Source organism: Oratosquilla oratoria, chromosome 16 (genome assembly GCF_046742065.1).
Source record: "Oratosquilla oratoria isolate Oo_2021 chromosome 16, ASM4674206v1, whole genome shotgun sequence".
NCBI lineage: Eukaryota > Metazoa > Arthropoda > Malacostraca > Stomatopoda > Squillidae > Oratosquilla > Oratosquilla oratoria.
Window position 1 is genome coordinate 13,945,160 of NC_134792.1, and position 24,556 is coordinate 13,969,715.

The 24,556-nt window shown below is 36.5% G+C and overlaps 1 protein-coding gene and 1 long non-coding RNA gene across 12 annotated transcripts in view; one reads left to right on the plus strand and one right to left on the minus strand.

Annotated features, from left to right (window-relative positions):
- LOC143033834 (uncharacterized) overlaps nucleotides 1-24,556 on the minus strand; it is a 446,867-nt gene that overhangs the window by 186,912 nt on the left and 235,399 nt on the right. The window lies entirely within an intron of this gene.
- Nucleotides 954-23,755, plus strand: LOC143033838 (uncharacterized). Its single transcript, XR_012967194.1, has 2 exons — nucleotides 954-1,905; nucleotides 23,220-23,755. It is a non-coding gene; the product is annotated as an uncharacterized LOC143033838 (long non-coding RNA).

Below are 24,556 nucleotides of genomic sequence, written 5' to 3' on the forward strand. Positions count from 1 at the left end.
TGTTGACAAGTAGTGTTGTTATACGTTGGAGTTCGTTGTTCGTGGTTTTCCATGTACTGCTGTGGGAGAAGGCTCGGTTCACTAGTGATCGGATCACGCTTTGTTTGTAGCGTTTTGGAGTCACCACAGAAACTTGTTGCACGAGAGAAATTAAAGCTCCAATATAAACTCAACAACGCCATTGTCGCTGTAGATTTCTTGAAATCATGTATATATATATATATATATAAAATCAATTTACCATATAAAATGATAAATATTTGCCAAAAAATCCACAAAAAATATTTATAAACATGTTTTCCGTAAGTGTCAGCCTATTATGGGTGTGTACATTGATTGGAAACATCATAAATGTAAAATTCCTTCACTCTCTGAAATTCTAAGATTCCCTGAAAAACACGACCTTGTTCAACCCGCGTGAGGAGCGAAAGAAAGTCTACGGATGTTCTACCAAACTTTTGCACACATATCTCAACAAAATCGACCCACTTTCTCCACTTCTAGGCAAGATGAATCCAAATAAGCAAGATTTATTGGTTTTACATAATTTTAAGGTTATTAATATATATATATATATATATATATATATATATTGTATATATATATATATATATTGGAAATTGGTATGTTATAACACATTTGTAAATGTTCACTATAAACCCACTATCAGAGAAATAATAACAGAAGTACAGGGAAACTGTATATTTCGACTACTATCTGTAGTCATCTTCAGCAGAAAGATGACTACAGATAGTAGTTGAAATATACAGGTAGTCGTCGACTTACGACCGAGTTCGGTTCCGACAGACAGGTCGTAAGTCGATCTGGACGCAAGTCGGTCTATATATATATATATACAGTATATATTACCCTTTATATAATATATATATATATATATTGTATATATATATATATGTAATATATATGTATACTGTATATATATATATATTGTATATTTAGCATACTGAAATCATCTTAGCATCTTTAAACTATGTTGTATAGTACTTTTAACCTTTTTATAATTTCATCTGATTTTCTTTGGGAAACGTAGCCTAGGCCTAAGCATATTGAATAAAATCCTATCATCTTTGACCTATGATATTTAATACTGTATTTGTTAACCTTTGTATTATTTTACCATCAGACTTTCTTTAGGAAACGTATGCATACTGAATAAAATCTTATTATCTTTGAGCTACGTTGTTTAGTATTCATTAACTTTTTATCATTTTCGTTAGGAAACGTAGCCTAGGCCTACGCATACTGAATAAAGTCCTGTCATCTTTGACCTACAAATCCTTTTTTGTTGGTTACATTAAAATCATTGTAAAGCAAAATTAGGAAAAAAAATATTTCGAAACACATTCTTTTCATTTACGTACTGTACCGAAAATATTGTTATCGACAACAGACTAGGCATAAACAAAGTTTACTGTTACATTTTATTAATCGCAAAACATAAAAATACAAAATGCTGTGCCGAACATTTTGTCATCGACAACAGACTAGGCATAAAAAATACTTACATTTTATTAATTGCAAAACATAAAAATACAAAATGTAAGGCAAAATTAGGATTTATTTTTCAAAACATTCTTTTCGTTTAAGTACTGTACCGAACATATTGTTATCGACAACAAACTAGCCTAGGCATAAAAAGTTTGTTATATTTTATTAATTGCAAAACATACAAAAATACAAAATGCAATGCAAAATTTGGAAACATTTTACTTCAAACAAACAAAATGAAAGAATATTTAGCTGGCTGGAATGCTGACGCTGCCAGCAGCCTGCCAAAACTATCGTACTCGCGTCTCGCAGCGTGCGGAGTAATGTACTGCACTGCCAGGCATAACATTGCAATTCTATTACTCTATTAAATGTTAGATATTATTGCACCATCTCGTGGTCGTAAAGTCGATCAGTCGTAAGTCGACAACTACCTGTACAGTTTCCCTGTACTTCTGTTATTATTTCTCCAATAGTGGGTTTATACATACATACATATACCAAGGCTTTTTCCCCCTTCCAAGGGAGGTAGCCAAAAAGGGAAAGGCATAAAAACACTCCCACCCATTTCATCCCTAAATAGACTCCACACCCCTCCCACCCTTGGGTTTATAGTGTATATATATATATATATATACTTATCAAATTCTGATAATCTTGTTTGTTATCTTGCTTGCTTTAAACTGTCACCTAGCCAATCAGAAGAAGAGATATGATGTCATGACTGAGGATCAGCCAATCACAAGAGATATGACATCTCGACTGAGGACCAGCCAAGCAGAAGAAGAGATATGACATCACGACTGAGGACCAGCCAATCAGAAGAAGAGACATGGCGTCATGACAACATACAATGTGTAGTGTTCCAAGCAACGACAACATGACGTCACAATCTTCTGCATTTCACTTCTTATAATGTATCATTTAAAATGTTATTTGACCCAACATACACATATCTATCTATATATACTTATAAAATTTCCATATTCAGTATTTAAAAGTATAGCCAACTCCTGAGTTAGCATCTATGAGGTATAATGAGTTTATCAAAATATCACAAACAATATAAATCATATGATGCATAGTGTTCCAAGCAATGACAACATGACGTCACAATCTTCTGCATTTCACTTCTTATAACAAATCAAGTTAGCCTTTGTCTACTGAATAGAGCAGTCTTAATAAAGACTTTACCATTTTATTAACAATGTATCATTTAAAATTTTATTTGACCCAACGGGTCACGGATGGTCTAGTATATATTTTGGCTCCGACACTTGTATTCTTGCTTCTCAATATATTACTCCTTAAACTTTCAACTTGGATATCCCTTCTCAAGCTTCAACTTACTATCCACAAATCTGAAGAACAGCTTAGGTTGATCCTTGTATTTGTCAACTACATTCTTCTCAAAGTACTTTTTATTTTCTCTTCTTATTCTTGTGTATTCATTTCTTTTTAGTAATGTTTTGCCACCTCTCCCATACCTTCTCTCTCTCTCTTTTTTTAGTAACTTCTCTCTCACTCATCTTTGGTACATGCTGTTCCACTCCAACAGTCAAAGCCATCAGAATTGGCACATCATGCCTTGCACCAAATCTGATGAGGAAGAGATCACCCCCTAAAACAGTGGTTATGTCTGAAAAATTGACATGCCAAAGGTGGGTACAGGCTAGTGAGACCAATGATGGCTTTTGTGGTGAAATGGATGTGTTTTGTTCTTCTCTATGAATCATGTGTTTTTTTTTTCTTTACCCCTTTGCACTACTGTGTTCATTACTGAGCAATGGGCTTGGGAGAGGACTTGAAGAAGAATCAACTGGCAAGTATTGGTGCCCTGATAAAGGGAGGAAAGTCTTAATAAAAGAAATTTCAAACATCACCAGCACTCCACTGGCTGTGCCAAACCAGAGCTCCCAAGAAAAAGGCCAGGAGGAGTTCATAAGCCTATGCCCAGGACCTTCAAGGTCCTGCAGTGCCAAGTTGATAGGGAACCTCACATTTTGCTAAAGGATTAAAACACAAGAACCCTCAACTGCTGGTCTTTGTGTCTCTGAGGTCCATGCAGCATTGCCTCAACAACGACCTAGAGTATAAGTACTGCATACCTCAAAATAAACATATTACAGCCAGGCAAAATAAGAATTGAATTTGTTTTTGCCTGAAATACTTTGCTTAGGATCAGGACAAGTGGAAGAAAGTGTTATGGTCTGATGAGACCACCTTTACTATCACTAGCAACCAATGAAGGAAGATAGGGATATGCAGTGGTCAAGATCCCTTCTCCCCCATGTGCAGATAGGGGACTGTGAAACACCTTGACTAGGTCATGGTCTGGGGTGCTTTTGGATATCATGGTGTTGGAAAAGTAGTGGTCTTACCAAGGAACATTACAGTCAACAAGTAGAGGTACCTGGAGCCCTTGGTAGTCCATCTTGAGAACTGCTTCAACATCTGTCAAAAGTAAACAGTACCAGCAAGACCTGCTCACACAGCAAAATTAGTAACTGGTTGGCTGGATTTTGTGGGCATTGAACATACGAAGGTCAGGCCAGGCAATAGTCCTGACCTTTTTCCAATAGAAAATTTGTAGACTTTGATGAAAGCCCAATTGAGGAAGCATGACACATCAAATGCACCAAAACTTACTGCCACTCTTCAAAACATCTGGGCATGCTTCTCTCCATCCATCCTCCAAAACCTCGCCCTCTCTGTTCCCCATCATCTCAGGTCTTGTTTGAAGAATAAAGGAGGATACACCAAACACTAAAGTTAAGAGAGTAACCAATATGAAGTTTTGTGTATGAATATGATGTGATGGGGGTAGAAAATGATGTATGCCAATTCTGATGGCATTGACTTTATGTTGTAATATTTCACAAAAATACTCCATATCTTCTCTACTTTGCTTCACTGAACTCACTCTTCAATAAAAATATTTTTCTTTTCTTTTTCAGTCAAGCAAAATTAGTCTTTGCATAAATGTATCTTCCTTCTCTATACATTTCCTCTTTTACTTTTGTCTTTTGTTAAGTTGAAAGAGAGGGGTGAGTTTCAGTTTGGGAGTGTAGTTGGGAGGATCTCAGGGGTCAAGAGTACAAGGGGAAGTAGGGGTGGCTATACTAGTAAGTGAAGACATAGGAAAGTGTGTGGTGGAGTGGATGGAGGTTTCTTCAAGGTTAATGTGGATGAAGGAGAAATTGGGAAGGGAGGTGTGGGTTTCTATAAGTACATATGGGCCTGGTAGTGAGAAGAGTGTAGTGGAAAGGGAGGCTTTTTGGACAGATTTAAATTAGTGCATAGAGGATTTAGGGAGAAATGTCAATATAGTGGTATTGGGAGACCTTAATGCTAGGGTAGGGAATGAACCAATAGACAGTGATTGGGAAATATGGGTTCCTGGAAAAAATTATAGTGGAGAATTGATGGTGGAAGAAAGTCAAGTACATGGGAGAGAATGGTGGATGTAAGGGTGGTTGAGCATTAATGGACTATATAGTGGTAAATAGGAGAATAGTAGGAAGAGTTAAGGATGTACATGTTCTATGGGGAGAGAGTGGGGGAACATGAGATAATTATTTTGGTGGAAGGTAAGTTGAGAGTGGAAGATAGATGGAGAAAGTGGAAAAGGACAGAAGGTAGGGAGGTGCTTAAAGTGAACTGCTTAAATGAGAAAGAAAAGGAATACATGAAGAAGCTGATAGAGGAGTGGAAGTGAAGGATAGAGTAGAACTAGGAGTGGAGGAGGAATGAGGATGGTTCAAGGAGGGAGTCACAAGGTAAGTAGAGATGATGTGTGGAACAAGGAGGATGGGAGGAATTAGAAGGAAGGGAAGAGTGGTGGGATGAAGCAAATAAGGTTGTAGAAGAGAAGCGAGCATTCACAGATTGGTTACAAAATAGGATGAATCATGAGAGGTACAAAGAAAAGAGAAAAAAGAATAAGACAAAGGAGGGAAAGAGGAGGGCAAATGTGAAATGGGGTAAGAGTATGACAGAAAAATTTGAATGTAATAAAAAGATGTTTTGGAAAGAAATTAAGAGAGGAAGAGGAGGCAAATCAAGTAGAGAAGAAAAGGTAAAAGGTGCAGGTAGAGAGAAGATAATGGAAGAGACGGTAAGAGGAAGATTGGCAGTGTATTTTAGGGAGTTGCTCAAAATGAAGGAGGATAGGGAGGAAAAGGTAATTGCAGTGGGAAGCGATACGAAAATGACAGTGATGAGTGAGGAAAATGGAGGAGAATTAAGGAAAGATGAAGTGAAGGCGGTTGTTAAAAAGATGAGAGAAGTTAAGGCACCTGGGTTGGATGGGTGTCATGCAGAATGTCTAAAAAACAGGATGTACAGTGATGGTGGACTGGCTGGTGAGGTTATTTAATGTTTGTTTAACCTCTTCCATACAGTGCCGCCTACGTAGGCGGCATGAGGAGCAAGTGGATACGCAAGGCTGCCATATCGGCGCCTTGATTATATTTATTGCAGTTGTCCCTGCGTAACTGACGTACTCTGTAAACTGGCTTCATCACATTTTCTATGGTTATCAAAATTCACGGGTGAAAGAGAGACCGATCGATGTAAGCGGTGACTGTTTTTTATGATGCGAGTATTATGACGCAACATCGTACGTCTGGCAGCTAATGCTGCCCGCAAGATTTTGGCCCGGAGTGAAATGGTTAAGAGAGGGTTGAGTGCCAGAGTACTGGAGGAGTGCCTGTATAGTTCCACTTTACAGGGAAAAAGGGAACAAGTGTGAATGTAGTAGTTTCAGAGGGATTAGCTTGTTGAGTGTAGTTGGGAAGGCTTATGGGAGGATCTTGTTGAGAGGATTAGGAGAGGAAGAGGGAGAAATTGGTGAGGAACAGTGTGGGTTTAGGACAGGTAGGGGTTGCGTGGATCAGATTTTTGTGGTAAGACTGATATGTGAGAAAGCTTTAGGAAAAGGTAAGGATGTTTTTTGGGTCTTTATGAATTTGGAGAAGGCTTATGACAGGGTAGACAGGAAGGCACTGTGGGAGATATTGCAGATATATGGGATAAGAGGAGAGCTTTTAAGACCATTCAAGAGTTTTTACAATAGTAGAGCTTGTGTTAGAATCAGAAATTGAGAGAATGAGTAGTTTGAGGTAAAGGTGGGACTTCACCAGGGATGTGTTATGTTGCCTTGGCTATTCAATTTATACATTTATCTAGTTGTATTTTATGGGAAGGGAGCTAGGCTCATGCTGTTCCATCTTTGTATCTCTCCATATCTAGTTTGCTCTTAAATTCTTGTGTTGTTTTTGCACATACTGTTCTTTCGTCTGTGTTCCACATATCCACCACTCTGTGGTGAAAGCTGTTGTTCAGGTTTCTTCTATAATGGTCCTTTTTAAACTTCTTTCCATGTCCTCTTCTGTTTCTCCTATCCCAATTTAGTAAGTCTTCTCTATCAAGAACTTCCATGCCTTTCATAATTCTGTAGACGGTCAACAAGCCACCTTTTTCTCTTCTCTGTTCCAGAGTTGGCAACTCCAATTTTAACAATCTTTCTTCCTATAAGAGTTTTGTTAATTCTGGGGCCATCTTCATAGTTGCTCTTTGGATTCTCTCAATTTTCCTTATTTTCTTTTTTTGTACTGGGTGACCCCAGTGTCACTGCGTACTCCAATTTAGGCCTTATCAATGTGACTAGTATTTTCTTTACCATTTCTTCATCCAAGTAGGCAAAAGCCACTTTTACCGATCTTAGTAAATTATAGGTTTCAGTGACAATTTTGTTTATATGCAAAGTAGACCACTTGGAAAAAGAAACTAATGAAGCAGAGCACTTTTGTATATTACACCTTCAGTACAAAAAGTACATAGTTAATAGAAATACATAGATTATATAAACATGAAAAAGGAACAAGGACAGTTTACATAAGGGTAGAGGACATTTATATGTTTGTCAGAGGTCATATATTTTGTGAAGATCACTCCCAGGTCTTTTTCAGATCCCTCTTTATTTATTTTTCTCCAATTTTATATCTTCCTTATATCCTTTTTTTTTTTTTACTTTTTCCAAATTACTTTATACTACATATTTTGATATTGAATTCCACTTCCCACTCCATTCCCTAACCCTGTCCAGATCTCTAATGAGTCACAGTCCGTTTCAGTACTCGCTTTAACAACATTGTGTCATGTGCACAGAAGCTCATGCAACATTCCACTCCCTCATCCACATCATTCACATAAATGGCAAACATTACTGAAACCAGCACAGATCCTTGTGGGACTCCACTAATTACCTCTTCCCAAGTAGAAGTCTTATCTCTGAGCACCAGCCTCATTTTTCTTCCATGCAAAAAGTTTTCCCTCCTATGATTTCCAGTTTTCTTAATATTTTTTTGTGAGGCACTTTATCAAAAGCTTTTTCTGGATCTAGGAAAGTGCAACTGGCCCATCTATCCCTTTCTTATATTAATATCTAGTAGTCTTGAGTAAAAGCAGATCAAGTTAGTGGTACATGATCTTCCCTGTCTAAATCTGAATTGTCTCAGATTCAGTATATTATCCTCCAGATGTTTTATCCATCTACTTATAACTTTTTCACTGGTCTGTGATTTGTTAGGTTTTTTTTATTTCCTCCTTTATGAATTGGTATGACATCAGCATTTTTCCAGTCTTCTAGCATTTTTCCTTCTTTGAGTGAGCAACTTATTATGTTGTATATTTTGTCTACTAGATTATCTTTATATTCTTTTAATATCCAATTTGCTATTTCATCCGGGCCATATGATTTTCTGACATCAAGGTTCATTATTTGATCCAATTATTTCCTTCATGGGGGAGGGGGGGGGGGATTTCACTTTTCTCCCTTCAACCAAAACTGATTTTAAGTGTTTGCACATAACTTCTGCCATTTCGGTTTCTGTGTATTCTGTGTTCCCTTGGTGTTGTTTCACTATTTCTTGTTTATTTTTCAGTTTCCCATTCACATATCTATAAAATATTTTTGGTTGATCCCTACATTTTTCTATTATGTATTTCTCATAGTTACATTTTCCTTCCCTGTGTATTTTTACATAATCATTCCTGTGATTAACATATATCGGCCACTTTTTAGGTTTTCTATAATTTCTCCATCTCTTCAAAGCTTTGTCTCTTCAATCTTTTGCTTTACTGCACTTTCTATTAAATCAGCACTTAATGTACACTCCTACCTGCATTTGCTTTAGTACACATTTCTCCACTCCTTTATAGATCTTCATCAGAATCACCCATTTTTCTTCCACTTATGTTTTTTCTTTGTAGAATTTTTCCCAGTTTGCTTTAAGAAAAAGTTTCTTCAAAGTCCGTTTTGGTATACAGTCTACCTTTTCTGTGTTTCTCATTTCTCTTTATATATATTTCCTCCTCTAATTCTAACTTGAGTAGTATGTAGTCACTTCGGAATTGTTGTCTTGTATTCAATCGTGTCTACTATTTCAGGTTCTGACATGAATATTAAATCTAGTCTTGATGGTTCTTCATTATTTCTAAACCTATTGTTTTCCTTTACCCATTGTGTCTTTGTATGTTCCATGGTCATGTCAACCAATACATTTCCCCACTGGTCCTCTCCAACCTTCACTCTCATCTCTTTCCAATATATTTCTTTGCAATTAAAATCACCCTTGAGTATTGTATTAATTCCATCCATTTGCATGTAGTTTAACCCATACAGTGTCAACGTTTTAGTCAGTGGCATATGTCGTATACCACAATTTCAAAGATTAGACAAAAATAGGCATTATGTCCAGGGTCAAATCTGTGGTAATGACCAAGTAGCCCAATCCATTGGCTATAAAAGGAACCCTTTTTTTTTTTTTTTTTTTTTTTTTTTTTTTTTTACAAAATTGGCAACCCTGTCAGCGATTATTTGGGGATAACTTGGGGTACAAAATTGGCCTTTAGGACATAATTTAAGCAATTCTGGCGTACAATATGAAGTATGAGGTGAAGTTATACTTTGAGAGGCAGGTGCTATTTAGTACATACTCAAACATACAGAAAAGGCAATTTTGCACTGCCAATTTTTGTAATAAATGTGTAATACAAAATGTGGCCGGGCAATAATGGTGTGATGAATGCATACTAAAACATTTACCAAAACAATAAACACTACAATTACCTATCTTTCATGAAATTATAAAAATAAAGATACCGAAGAATCAATTTACCACATAACAAAGTGATAAACATTTGCAAAAAAAAAAAAAAATAATAATAATAATAATAATAATAAAAATAATAATAAATAAAATGAAAATTAATAAAAAATAAAAATAAATAAATCCACAAAAACTATTTATATAGATGTTTTCCGTGTCAGACTATTATGGGTGATTGTACATTGACTTGAACCATCATAAATTCTAATGAAGCTTCCCCGAAAAAATACGACCTTGTTTAACCCCGCATGATAAGCGAATGAAAGTCTACTGATGTTCTGCCATACTTTCACCCGCATATCTTGAAAATATCGACCCAGTTTTTCCACTGCTAGGTTAAGGTGAATCAAAATAAATAAGATTTGTTGGTTTTCCATAATTCTGAGTTGATTTCAGAAGAAGAAGAAGAAGAAGAAGAAGAAAAAAAAATTTTTTATTTTGGCTCCGATGCTGGAGGGGGGAGTATATACAACATTCACCCTGCGACATACAGGTTAATGAAGATTTCATATCTAACATTTTATAGTAATTTTTCTCGCTCCAAGACCCTGTTTTTGGGGGCACATAAACCACTGCAACTCTTACTGTGATCATCTCTAACCTGTTCACTTCATATGTAACTTTCGTCACATTCATGTTTTTCTTAACCAGGAACATAACTCCTCCACCTTGTTTCTCTTCCCTATTTCTGAGACAGTGATTATATATTCCATGTCTAATACTGTTTGGTACTAGTGGACCTTTTAATTTTGTCTCCACAATTCCCATTACATCTGGTTGAGCTTCTGAAAGGTAATTGTTAAGTTCGTTCAATCCTGAGATCAATCTATTTATAATAGTATATGCTAATTCTAATTTTCTACACCCTCCATGTCATTCTCTGAACCTTTTTTTTCTTTCTCAAGTATACATATTTTTCAGTTTTCATATCTAGCACTCTCCAATAGAACTGTGTTTTCTCAGTCTTTGTTCTCTTCTTGTTTTTTCTTTAGCTTCATATCTTAACATCCTAAGTCTTTCTACTTCCTTGTCATGTCTCTTTTTATCCATATATTTTTTATAATATTCACTTCTTGCTAATTTTCCTGTTCTTGTTAAGATTTCTTCCACTGCCATTTCTGGCCTTAATTTAATCTTTAGTAGTCAGCTTTTTCCTTCTCCTTCTACATATTTGGCCATTCTACGCACTTGCTGTATCTGCCTATATCTTGCTTGTTATCTTGTACTACCTTTAGAACATTTTAAGCCAATTCTTTGTCCTTTTCTCTCAGGAACCAACTTCAGTTATATTTTTCCTATATACAACCACTCCTCGTTTAATGACGACAATTGGGACCATCGTCGCCATCGTTAACCGAATTGGTCGTTAAGCGAAAGTGTATACATATACGTACATGTACTGTATGTACAATGTCCAGCAATACAAAGGATTACAAAGGCGGAGCATGCCGACAGGAGACCTTTTGGTCCATATCTAGGTCGGATGCGAAAAAAAAATCATATTAACCCCTTCCATACGGTGCCGCACACGTAGGCGTCATGGGGAGCGAGTGTATTCGCGAGGCTGCCATATCGGCGTCTTGATTATATTTATTGTAGTCGCCCCTCCATAATGACATTCTTTCTAATTCTTTTGTAATCGCATTTTCTATGGTTATCAAAATTCACGGGTGAAGAGAGAACGATCGATATAAGCGGTGACTATATTTTATGATGCGAGTATTATTACGACACGTCGTACGGCTGGCATTGGCTGCTGCCACCGAGATCTAAGTCCATGACGCCTACGTGTGCGGCACCGTATGGAAGGGGTTAATAATAAAATAAAAACCATGATAACGTAAATAACAAACAAAATACATAAATAAATGCATAGGCATAGTTAAACAACAAACAAACAGGTAAACAGCAAATAATAATAAACCGACACATAACCAATAATAAATGAAAATCAGACAGACAAATGACAACAAAACAAAAACAAATAATATAAGATAAATTATAATCATTACAGCATCCTACTTAGGTATTTATCTAAATGATTCTTAAAGCTTCGAACTGAACTACATTGCACTACCTGTGCAGGAAGTTTATTCCATTCATTAACTACACGTTTGGCAAAGTTGTTTCTACCTACTTCCAAATTGAATCTATTTCCGGACAGTTTGAGACCATTGTTTCTTGTCTGATTCTCATTCAATGTAAAAATTTTGTCACTTTTGATGTTGTCAATTCCCTTTAGAATTTTAAAGACCTGTATCAAGTCACCTCTGAGTCTACGCTTTTTTAGGGAAAACAGATTCGTGTGTTTTAGTCGATCTTCGTATGATTTATTTTTGATATTTGGAATCAGTTTTGTGGCTCACCGTTCTACTTTTTCCAGTCTGTCAATGCCTTTAATGAGATTCGGTGACCATACGGAAACAGCATATTCCAAATGTGGACGAACTAATGATTATTAGCTTGTTAATGAGTGATGGACTTTTGAAATCAAAAGATCATGCAATCAGTCCTAGAATCTTATTTGCTTTCTCAGAGGCTGAAATACACTGCTTGGATGATTTGAGGTCGTTACTGATAATTACGCCGAGATCTTTTTCACTATCCACTTTTGTTAACGAATTTCCAAATAACTTGTAATCGTACTTACTGTTATTTTTACCTATGTGCATTACATGTATCTTCATTTTCGTGTATTTTCCCTCTTTTATACAGTACATTAAAGCTTTACTGTTTTGATAGTACAGAAAGCCCTCAAATAACGCGGTGGTTAGGTTTCCTGAAATTACAGTGTATGACCAAATCCGGGTATGCTGACATTCCATATTAAATACCGGGGTATGTTTTTAGTTTCGACCATGGGCGCAAAATAGCAATAGAAAATTAATGATTAATTTTTTAAGTTAAAATGTATCAACGTAATATGCAATTTTGTGGGCGGAAATGAAAATAAAAAATACCTTGCTACAAGCAAATATACTAATGAACGAAGTCGGTAGCATAGGATCGGGACGCCATCTTGTCGTCTGTCAATTGACAGCCTCGGTACTTCCGACAGTACCTCGCCAGGTATATTTTCTTGAAGGAATGTTATGGAGTGGAGATACATGCATTCCTTCAAGCTGTAAGAACTTTGTATACCTCGCAAGCTGAGAGAGTGGTTGAAAAGCCCGCCAACGTCTCTCACGACGACGACAACGAGGACGAGTCGGATGACATTTAATTTGCAGGTAATGATTTATTAAACACAGGTTAGTTTAGTTTAGGTTAGACGAATTTATCATCCTTTCATTTCTTTGACGTCGGCATCTATCATAACAAACATGGCGTACCATTCGTCCGACACGACTTCGTTACTTACGAAATCTGTTTTAGCACCTTTTTGTTTTTCATCTCCGCTCACAAAATTGCATATTACGTTGATACATTATAATTTACAAAATTAATAATTAATTTTCTATTGCTATATTGCGCCCATGGTCGAAACTAAAAATTTACCAATACCAGTATATGCTGTACCCCAGGTAGTTTTTGCAGCTTGCAGGATGGTAATGTAGACCTAAGCTTCAGAACACTTTACCTCACAGCTAATATCCACCGTACAAGTTCATTTATAACATCATACAAATTTGCCTCAGCCAACTTATCGTACACGACGTCATAACTTCGGGAGATTTACGTTAAACGTTTGTCATAAAGCCCGTCATTACTCCGCGTTGTCGTTAACCGAGTAGGTCGTTAAACGAGGAGTGGTTGTACCATAAATTACTGTACATTTTTATTTCTACTCTATCTCTTACTAGGTTTTCTTTTTGTTTAATTACCTTGATAATTGCATCTTTGACCTTCTCCTGCATCTGTTGGTGAACTATTTCTTTGAAAATTATCTTTTCTTCTTGTCTTTTTTCCAATTATTCCTAAGTTTCTGTAATTTTCTCCTATGCTTTTTCCCACTTCCATGGCCATTGCTTTAATCTTTTCATCTACCTCTTTCCTTATAGTCTCATTATTTGTGTTTTCATAATTTTTCAACTTTTTGTTTGTACCTTTTAGCTTGGTCAGTTCTTTTTTTATTACACTAATCTCTTCTTTCATTTTATTATTCACTTTCTTTAAGTCTGCCTCTTCATTGTTTAAGTCTATTAGTCTTCGACAGCTTGTTTCTTGTTTCCATGCGTAATTCATATTTCTTATATCCCTATGTCCATAATTCTACTAGTCTTCTTCCATGCTCAGTGAATCCCGAATAATTGCTTTCATCTATATTATGAACCTTTTAGTCCCTATTGGTGACCTAAAATCTGCATTTATATTCTGCCTCACTCTTATCTGGTAACCGACTCTGTGAATCTGTTTATTTTGACCATAACAAACGGTCATCTTAGGAACCTTCTAACATGTCCACAATTTCCTCCATTTTACTTCAATTTCACACTTTTCACATTATGACTGACCATTTTGGGTATTCACGAGCACTTCCCCCTCCCATATATTACACTCTAGGTATTCTATAATTGAAGCACTGTTGCGACTTTTTCATAATAGTCGTGTTTTTCTGCACCAAAATTATGCGTGTTGTCACTATGATGAATGACATGGATGGGGTGGTGCGAGAGGTAAATGCGAGGGTAATGGGTGGGGGATTGGAGATGGTTAACCCCTTCCATACGGTGCCGCACACGTAGGCGTCATGAGGAGCAAGTGGATTCGCGACGCTGCCATATCGGCATCTTGATTATATTTATTGTAGTCGCCCCTGTGTTTTTACATTCTCCCAAATGTGCCCTGAATCCCCCTCTCTTTGGTTTTCAAAATTCGCGGGTGAAAGAGAGAACGATCGATATAAGCGGTGACTATATTTTATGATGCGAGTATTATTACGACACGTCATACGGCTGGCATTGGCTGCTGCCCGCGAGATTTAAGTCCCGTACTGAAGTGGTTAAGAACAGAGAAAAGTGGGAGATAAGCCAGTTGTTGTTTGCTGACGACACTGCACTTGTAGCAGGATCAGAGGACGGATTGAGGAAATTAGTGAGAGTTTGGGATTGTGTGCAAAAGAAGGAAATTGAAAATCAATGTGGGTAAAAATAAGGTGGTGAGATGTATTAGAGGATAAAGTGGCAGCAGATTGGAAGTGAGTATTAAGGGAGACTGGAAGAAGTGGATAGTTTTAGACACTTGGGTGCGAATGTGGCCGGAAAGGGAAGAGTGGAGGTAGATTGTAAATGGAGAGAAGCAAGTAAATGCCTTAGATGATTAAAAAGTGTAATGAGAAATAGACATTTAGGAATGGATGCTAAGAGGAGATTGTATGAAGGAGTGATTATGTCGACAGCACTGTATGAGGCAGAATCATGGAACATAAGAGAGGAGTTTGAATGTGTTTGAGATGAGGTGCCTAGAGGTATGATAGGGGTTAGTAGGCTGAACAGATTAAGAAATGAAGTCAGGAGGAGAAAGTGGAAAGGGAGTTGGGAGATAGGGTTGATGAAAGAGTATTGGTATGGTTTGGACACATGGAAAGAATGAGTGAAGAAAATTTAATAAAAGAAGTGTGGAAGGCAGAGGTAGAAGGAGTGAACATGAGGGGGCGACCACAGACGAGACGGATGAATGGGGTAAAAGGGGCATTGGGAAAGAGGGGACATCTATTGAGGAAGGATGGGAGAAGACAGAACATAGGTGTGAATGGAGAATGGTTGTGTATGGATGATGCTGTGATGCATGAAAGGGACTGGATGGGGGATGGGGAGTGATAGTGTGTTAAAAAATAAAATGATGCATCCTGGGGGGATTTCTCCACCACCTCTATTTCTGCATGAGGGAATGGAGAAGGGAATCACAGATTAATAAAGTGGCCTTGCTGATGATGTGCTGTCTTGCCACACTACTTCTGACCCAGGGCAGTGGGCAAGATACAGGGATGACCCATCATCCTGGAGGAGCCAAGATAAGAGGGTGGGAGGAGGGTGGATGGGAGTGGAGTATGTGGGGGTGGAATGGATGAGAGTGGATTTTATGCCTTTGTTTTGGGCTACTTCTCTTGTAAGGGAAAAAAAACATTCATATAGGTATTTTCATCTTCCCTACTTCTATGACCCTCAGGTTCCTCTCTTAATATCAAACACAGTTTTGTTGGTGTATCTTGACCTTTAGTATTAGTTCATTCTTTTTGTTGCGATGGCCACATCATCACTGTGTCTGGAACAGATCAGACTTTCAATTATTTTCTTCATGCTCTCATATATGTAGTGAAATACCACTCTTATATTTCTCAGCAAATTACAAGGCTTTCCTATTATTTCCTTAAAGTTAGTTTCTGGCAATACATCAGTTTTCATTAGATCCTTATCTTCCTTTGCCTTTTTCATAAATTCATTTCCCATTATGTAGTCCTCTGTTATTCTTTGTTGCTATGGCCCATCTTAACCCATATGGCTCAGTAAAAGAGAAATAGGTAACAGATGGTAGTAGGATAGAACAAGGTGGGTGCATAACTTGGCTGGCTACCTCCCTTATTAGGTATAAGAAGCTTTTTAGTATATAGATGATATTGACACAAGTAAAATGGCCCATTTTCAATAGTTTACACTTCTTAATGTCAATTAATTTTCCACTCCTGGCTCCACTCATACATCTAGGTCCTGTTGTAATATTTCACAATCTTTCCGACTCTTCACAGTCTTCATGATCTCTGCATCATCAACAAATAGGTTTACATAGCTATTCATTCTTTGAATCATGTCTTTTATATTATATATATATATATATATATATATATATACACACACACACACATTGGTTGAAGAGACAGTGAAGTTTGGAACTTCAGGAAAAATTCAAGTGTCATCTATCTCAATAAGGGAGTACCTTTGTTGTATTAGTAGGGAAGGGGAAATCTTTGGTGTAGTGGGGTGAAGAAAAAGGAGAGAGGGATTACTGAGGGAAGGATATGAGGAACGGGATGAATGGGCCCCGGATGTTAGAAGGGGGGTGTAAACAATAAACAAAAGGAGTGCAGCAAAACACACAGACGAGGGAGAACAAGGAAGCAGTGTCAGAAACGGAAATATAGATAATAGCAGCTCAATGGAAAGAGAAGATAACTGCTTTTATGGATTTAATGAGGGAGGAGGTGACAACCTCCCCCGACTAGTAAATCTAGAGGAGAAACTAAAAAACATGAACGAAGCATGGGAGGTTAGGTTTTGAAATATTAACACTAGTTACCCAAAGAGTTGATACACTGGAAGAACTAAAATAGGAGAATCAAAACCTAACAAAAGAAATAGAATTAAAAAGACAGTTAAAAGAAGTAAAAGATGAGAATGAGGAATTAAAGAATAATAATAAAGAGAATAAAGACTCCATAACAAAGGAAGCACAGGGTTGGAGAAAATTCCAAGAGAACAACAAAATTGTATTTAGAGATATAGTGACACACTAGATGAAAGAACAAACTAAGAACACAGTTATTAAAGTGATAAGAAGGAAGGAGAATATAGTAAGAGACTTAGCAGACAAAAAGAAATGTATAATTATATTGGGGATGGAAGAGAAGCATAATCCTAATAGGACCACAAGAGTAAAAGAGAAGGAAAAGAAAACAAGATATTAGAAGTTGTTCAAGAGGATGGACAAGACACAGGGAGATAAACTGAAGAAATATATAGAATAGGAAAATACAATACAGATAAGACCAGACCATTTAAGATCAAATTCAGGTCACAAACGACAGCAGAGAATATCTTAGCAAAAGCAGGGAAATTAGCAGACAGTGATCAATATAAACAGGTATGGATACAAAGAAATGAATAAAGAGGCAAGAGAGGATGAGAAAACAATAAGACTAGAAGCTAAGGAAAAAAATTAGAAAAGAACCGAGTCAAAGAGAAATTCTATTGGAGAGTAGTGGATATGCAAGTGAGGAAATGATTCATAGCAGATTAAAAGGGAAAGGAAACGGAAAACACATATATGTAGATGGCTTAATAACAGGCTTGAACGAACTGAATGATTACCAGGAGGAAATAGAACCAGACATAATGGGAATTGTAGAGACAAAATTGAAAGGCCCACTACCACTCAACAGTGTAAGACATGGTGCATATAATTATTGGATTAGAAACAGAGAGGTAAAACAAGGGGGTGGAGTTATGTTCCTCACTAAGAAGGATATAAATGTGAGGAATATTACATAGTGAAAGAAGAGAGATGATTATGATGGAAGTATAGGACAGGGATGGGAAGAGTAGGAAGTTTGTAGTAAATTATGTGCCTCCTAAAACAGCTTTGTGGGAAGAGAACACAAAAATATGTTAGAAGACACGAGGATAACACTAAATGAGATAATGGAAGATGGAGGAAGAATAGTTATAATGGGTGACTTTAATTGAAAAGAAATCTGCTGCAAAGAGATGAGAGTGAAGGGTGGAGAAGACCTATGGGGAAAGGTACTTGATATAATTATAGAACATACAATGACGCAATGGACACAAGAGAATACTAGGTATAGAAATGAGGAAGAACCATCGAGACTGGTCCTAATAATCACATCAGAACCTGAAATAGTGGACAAGATTGAATATAAGACACCAATAAGTAAAAGTGACCACATATTGGTTGAACTGGAACTAAATGAGGAAAAATGCATGGAAAAAAAAAAAAAAAAAAAAAAAATGAACAATATAGAAAGGTAAGATTGATGTATGGAAAAACAAATTTTGATAAAATAAGGGATTTCTTTCAAAAAGCAGACTGGGAAAGGATACACAAGGAGGAAACAACAGTAGAAGAGAAATGGAATATTTTGACAAAAATTTACAAAGGAGTGGAAAAGTATGTTCCAAGGCAAAAAAAAAAAAAAAAAAAAAAAAAGTAAAGTAAAGTGTTGGTACAACAAAAGATGTAGGGAGTTAAAAGACAAAAGGGATAAAGCTTGGATGAAATGGAAGAAAGACCTGAAAAATGTAAAATATATACTAGTTATAGAAATGAATATGTACAAGTGTCCAGAGAAGAAAAGAGAAAATACGAAAAAGATGTCATAGAAAAATGTAAAGATCAACCAAACCTATTTTACAGATTTTTAAATAACAAACTGAAAAACAAACAAGTAGAGAAACTACGACAAGGAGTTAAATACACAGAGGAAATAGAAATGGCAGAAATTATGATCAAGCATTTTAAATACCGTATATTTCCGTGTATAAGACGACCTTTGTATAAGACGAGGTACAAAATTAGAGCAAATTTTTATGAATTTATCTCATATCGGTAGTATAAGACGACTGCTAAATTACAAAAGCATCAGTGTATCAAACCTACCATACAAAAAGAATGGTTTTGATTATGTTTATCAGCTGTTTTTTTTTTCCACTTTTTCTCTTTTCTTTCTCATTACTTAACTGTATCCTTATACCAGATAAATTATTCTGTATCCTTATAAATTCAAAATAAATGAAATAACAAAGCAAATCATGTATCATGATTTTCTGAGAACACACGTCAACTAACAAAAATTATTTGTTTACGTCCCTGGTTCGACGTAGCTCACTCTACCGCACACAACGGTTTACAAAAGGTGGAGCTATGCGTAGTGCATCACTTGATGTTCTCTGTGAGTTTGTTATTAAAGCTTGGGAAAGTGTTAAGGTTGAAAGTATTGTAAAATATTTTTAAAAATGTGGAATCTCTAATGCCATGGATGGCACTGAAGATGATTTATTGTATAAAAGTGATGACGAAGCCGAAGTTGACTCACTGGAACAGGACTGGGATCTCTACGATGACGGCATATTTGAGGAATCTTGTGATATGTTCGAACAACTTTTTGAAACAGAGTGATGATTGTGATGAGTTTGAAGGGTTTTATATATATAAATAAAGAAATAAAGTTTTATAATGTTTTAAGTTGCAAATGTAATGTAATGTAATTTTATTGAAAATAAAGGTTTTAGAAATACGTTGGTGTGTAATATTGATGATGATTAGAAATTAAGTTTTACAATTTTTATAATTTTTAAATTTTCTGTTTTAAATGCAACTACTGTAATATATTTTTTTATTGATAAATAAACGTTTTATGTGCTGTAATCCAAAATTTTTATTTTCAGTCTTAAAAATTACTGAAAAGTTAGCGAAAGAAAAAGGTTGCTATGAACGCAACCAGTGCTCGATGTTTAAATTTTTTCAGCTTTGTTAAATGTGTTTATAGTTAAAAGTAACGTAATTTCATTAATAGAGAATTATTCCTCGAATGTATTAACAATTGCCATTTACTCTAAAGATATGCCAATAATATATAAGGTAAATATGGTTTAATTACCTTTATTACCAGTTCTTATCATAATGTGAATCATTTCCTGTGTATCGGTGGTTATCGGCAGGCTAGCCTACCAAGTCATCTCACATAGAATTCAAGGTCTGATTTTTATAATGGTAATATAAGACGACCCCCAATTTTAAGGGGTGAATTTTTGGATTTTAGGGTTGTCTTATACGTGGAAATATACTGTAGGTGTTTATGAGGGAGAACATACAACCTTGAGATATCGAGTGGGAGGAGAAAGTCCCCCCTATGAAAGAGATAGAAGTATCAAGGAATGAAATAATGAATCACTTGAGTAATTTCGATGTCAGAAAATCACGTGGACCAGATGAAATGGCAAACTGGATTTTGAGAGAATGCAGGAATGAACTAACAGATAAAATACAGTCTAATAAGCAAATCATTGTAAGAAGGAAAAGTTCCAGAAGATTGGAAAAGAGCAAATATAGTACCACTATATAAAGGGGGAAACAAGGAAGACCCTACTAACTATAGAACAGTCTCTCTTACAAGTACGATAGCTAAAATTTGTGAAAGAATTATCAAAATTAAATGGGTAAGGCATTTGGAAAAACAATGTACTAAATCCAAGGCAATTTGGATTTAGACAAGGACGATCATGCGTCACAAACTTAACCCCTTCCATACGGTGCCGCACACGTAGGCGTCATGAGGAGCAAGTGGATTCGCGACGCTGCCATATCGGCGTCTTGATTATATTTATTGTAGTCGCCCCTGTGTTTTTACATTCTCCCAAATGCGCCCTGAACCCATTCTCTGTGGTTTTCAAAATTCGCGGGTGAAAGAGAGAACGATCGATATAAGCGGCGACTATATTTTATGATGCGAATATTATTACGTTACGTCATACGGCTGGCATTGGCTGCTGCCCGCGAGATTTAAGTCCCGTACTGAAGTGGTTAATGTGTTTCTATTCAAGGCTAATAGATGTAATACAAGAAAGAGATAGATGGGCTGATTGTGCATTTCTAGACCTGAAAAAAGCTTTTGATAAGGTACCACATAAGAAATTGCCAAAGAAATTAGAAACTGCAGGAGGAATACAGGGCAACCTGCTGAAGTGGATGGAAGACTTCTTGCATGAAAGAAAAATAAGAGTGGTGATAAGAGACAAACACTCTAATTGGGATGAAGTGATTAGTGGAGTTCCACAAGGAACAGTTCTGGCCCAATAATGTTTGCTATATATATTAATGATATGGATAAAGGAATTGAAAGTTATATGAGCTTCTTTGCAGACGATGCAAAATTGTTGAAAAAAGTGAAAACTGTAGAAGATAGTGAGTTGCTACAGAGTGATCTCAATAAAGTATGGTAATAGAGTAGGGAGTGGGGGATGGAATTCAATATTAAGTGTAGTATAATGGAATTTGGAAAAAGCAAAAAAAGAATAGTGGGATCATATTAATTGGGAGAGGAAGAAATTAAAAAAGTAGAAAATGAGAAGGACCTGGGAGTCATTATTATGAATAATATGTTCCCTGAGAAACATATAAACAAAATTTTTGGAGAAACTTATAATTTAATAAGAACAATCAAAGTGGCATTTACATACCTGGATGAAGATATGGTGAAGAAAATACTTATCACTTTGATAAGACCAAGATTGGAGTATGCAGCGACGACATGGTCACCAAGTACAAAAAAATGTATAACAATACTTGAGAGAATACAAAGAGCAATTACGAAATTGGCACCAACACTCTCAAAACTATCATATGACGAGAGACTAGCAAAACTTGAGCTACAGACATTAGAGCAAAGAAGAGAGAGAGGAGACTTGATAACTATTTATACATACATACATATACCAGAGGCTTTTTCCCCCTTACACAGGGGTTAGCCAAAAAGAAAAAGGCATAGAAACCCCTCCCACCCATTCCATTTCCTATATATTCCATTCCCCTCCACCATCCTCCCTCCCTCTTATCTTGGCACCTCCTGGATGACGGGTCATCCCAGGATCCTGTCCACTGCCCTGGGTCAGAAGCAGTGTCGCAAGACACAGCACATCCACAGCAAGGCCACTTCATAAATTTGGCGACCCCCACTCTCTGTTCCCTCATGCAGAAAAGGAGAAGACAGGGAGAAATACCTTCCTGCTGTATCTTCAGGCTGCGTCAATTTTTTTCTTATACAGGTAGTCGTCGACTTACGACCGAGTTCGGTTCCGACAGACAGGTCGTAAGTCGATCTGGACGCAAGTCGGTCTATATATATATATACAGTATATATTACCCTTTATATATATATATATATATTGTATATTTAGCATCTTTGAACTATGTATAGTATTTTTAACCTTTTTATAATTTCATCTGATTTTCTTTGGGAAACGTAGCCTAGGCCTAAGCATATTGAATAAAATCCTATCATCTTTGACCTATGATATTTAATACTGTATTTGTTAACCTTTGTATTATTTTACCATCAGACTTTCTTTAGGAAACGTATGCATACTGAATAAAATCTTATTATCTTTGAGCTACGTTGTTTAGTATTCATTAACTTTTTATCATTTTCGTTAGGAAACGTAGCCTAGGCCTACGCATACTGAATAAAGTCCTGTCATCTTTGACCTACAAATCCTTTTTTGTTGGTTACATTAAAATCATTGTAAAGCAAAATTAGGAAAAAAAAAAAATTCGAAACACATTCTTTTCGTTTACGTACTGTACCGAAAATATTGTTATCGACAACAGACTAGGCATAAACAAAGTTTACTGTTACATTTTATTAATCGCAAAACATAAAAATACAAAATGCTGTACCGAACATTTTGTCATCGACAACAGACTAGGCATAAAAAATACTGTTACATTTTATTAATTGCAAAACATAAAAATACAAAATGTAAGGCAAAATTAGGATTTTTTCATTTCAACAAAACACATTCTTTTCGTTTAAGTACTGTACCGAACATATTGTTATCGACAACAAACTAGCCTAGGCAAGTTTGTTATATTTTATTAATTGCAAAACATACAAAAATACAAAATGCAATGCAAAATTAGGAAACATTTTACTTCAAACAAACAAAATGAAAGAATATTTAGCTGCCTGGGATGCTGACGCTACCGGCAGCCTGCCAAAACTATCGTACTCGCGTCTCGCAGCGTGCGGAGTAATGTACTGCACTGCCAGGCATAACATTGCAATTCTATTACTCTATTAAATGTTAGATATTATTGCACCATCTCGTGGTCGTAAAGTCGATCAGTCGTAAGTCGCATAGGTCGTAAGTCAACGACTACCTGTACATACTTCCTCAGCTCCCATCCCCCACCCACTCCCCCTCATGCATCACAGCATCATCCATACACAACCCTTCTCCATTCACCCCTATCTTCTGTCCTCTCCCATCCTTTCTCCACAGACATTCCTCTCTTTTGTAATGCCCATTTCACCTCACCCATCCATCTCATCCTAGGACGCCCCCTCAAATTCATAGAAACTATTGATAGGATATAATAAAATGGGATAGTAGAGATACAAGAGGACACGGAAAGAAAAATCAAGAAAGACAGTTATAGAAGAGACCTAAAAAAGAACAGCTTTCCCCACAGGGTAATAGAAGTTTGGAACAAGTTAGATGAAAATGTGGTGCGTGCAAAAACTATACACAAATTTAAAAACAGTCTAGATAAAACGAGATATGAAGACGGGACACCACAAGCATAGCTCCCCTTCCTGTAAAATACAACTAGGTAAATACACACGAAGAAATTACCAGTGCAAGAACTAAACCCTATGGTACTCTGCTACTTACATTCTGACTTTTCATCTCTCACTATTCTTCTTATACATATATTAAGAAATGTTTTACTGACTTCAGTATACGAGGCATGTTAAAAAAATACAAGGACTGATGTCATAAAGCAAAATATACTTTATTTAGAAGTTACAGATCTGGGTCCCCTTCAAAGTACTCTCCTTCACAATGCACGCACTTATCCCAACTGTGTTTCCACTTGTTGAAACAGTTCTGGTATGCTTCTTATGTAATGTCCTTCAGCTCCTTCATCGCATTTGCCTTAATCTCAGGAATCATCTCAAATCTTCTTCCTTTCAAGGGTCTTTTGCATTTGGGGAACAAGAAAAAATAGCAAAGAGCAAGGTCAGGTGAGTAGGGGAGGGTGGGGAAGAACAGATTGGTTAATATTTTGTGGTGGCGGAATGACTTTAACCACTTCACTACGGGACTTAAATCTCGCAGGCAGCAGCCAATGCCAGCCGTACGACGTGTCGTAATAATACTTGCATCATAAAATATAGTCACCGCTTATATTGATCGTTCTCTCTTTCACCCGCGAATTTTGAAAACCACAGAGAATGGGATTCAGGGCACATTTGGGAGAATGTAAAAACACAGGGGTGACTACAATAAATATAATCAAGACGCCGATATGGCAGCGTCGCGAATCCACTTGCTCTTCATGACGCCTACGTAGGCAGCACCGTATGGAAGAGGTTAAAGTTTTCTCTTCCCACAGGTCATGGCTACCCAAAAAAAGTTTAA